Genomic DNA, 1,325 nt, shown 5'->3' with positions numbered 1-1,325 from the left:
TTTATTATTTTATGTACTTGGAATTTAAGGTGGCTCAAATGGTAAAGAATTTGCCTGCAATACAGGAAACACAGGTTCGATCCCTGGATCAGGAAGATTCCCTAAAAAAGTACATGACAACCCATTTTAGTATTCTTGCCTAGAAAATCCCATGGACAGAGGGGCCTGGCGGGCTACAGTCCATGGGGTCGCAAAGGGTCAGAAGTGACGGAGCACATGTGCAAGCATGTTCTGGTTGCTTCTGATAGTAATGTTGAATCAGAAACAGCATGAGTGATGAGTGAGGCTGCTGCAGACAAGAACAGAGGGGTCACTTGAGGAGTAAAATGCCCCCTCACTCTGTCTTTCAGCTTCAAGAAAGGAGCTGCCTGGAAACCAAGGAATTGACAACTGTATAAAACCAGGAGATGTGGGGGAATGAAAATGCTCCAAGTCCCCAGCTGAATAAATTCATCATTTTTTAGATAGTTTGACTGTGTGTGTGTGTGTGTGTAGACTCAGTTGTCTCCAAGTCGTTGTGACCCCATGCACTGTAGCCCACCAGGCTTCTCTGTCCAAGGAATTCTCCAGGCAACAATGCTGGAGTGGGTTGCCATTTCCTTCTCCAAGGGATCTTCCCGATCCAGGGACCAAACCCAATCTCCTGCATTGGCAGGTGGGTTCTTTACTACTGAGCCACCTGGGAAGCCCTTTGTGTCAGATTAATAACTGTGGTATTGGAACTGTCCCCTCTTCAGTTCCTTAGAAACTTGCAAATTTTCTTCCACGAGCTGAAGGAAATTGCAGGGTCTGCAAGATGCTCAGCACTTCTAGGTGAAGATCTTGAGTTCTAATATGTGAAGTGTGGAGGGAAAGATAAACACCAGGGACGCCAAGTGCTCTTATTCAAGAAATGGTAGAAATACAAACTGTTCTCTCCCCTTATTCACCAACCCCTCCTTTTTGCTGCTCAGAGCCTCCTGTCTTCCTCTTTTCCTTGTGAAAATTTCCTTAAAAAATGCATGTAGGCATTGGCTCGATCAATTATTTGTCCTGTGAATGAATGGAAGCCTTGAAACACTTAAAAGAACTTGAGTCTTTTCCATCTGAAAAAGAGGTTCTCTTGAGCCTACGTGCATTTCCAGTTTTTGAAATGTGTGAGATGTGAGAAGTACTCTTTTAGCTCAAGGCTTCTGCTGTTTGATCTTTCTTTGTTGCTGTTGTTTTGTTTGTAATTCTGAGGGCTGCCGCCTCCTTCCAAACTATATAATCAGAAAGTAAATATTGCTTAGTCGTATCACCCCAAGGGAATGATTTTGTAAGACAAGTACAGACTGGCACAATGA

The sequence above is a fragment of the Cervus canadensis genome, chromosome 14 (assembly GCF_019320065.1).
Source record: "Cervus canadensis isolate Bull #8, Minnesota chromosome 14, ASM1932006v1, whole genome shotgun sequence".
NCBI classification, from domain to species: Eukaryota; Metazoa; Chordata; class Mammalia; order Artiodactyla; family Cervidae; genus Cervus; species Cervus canadensis.
The sequence above is the reverse complement of the archived record's forward strand: the minus strand, read 5'-3'. Positions refer to the sequence as shown.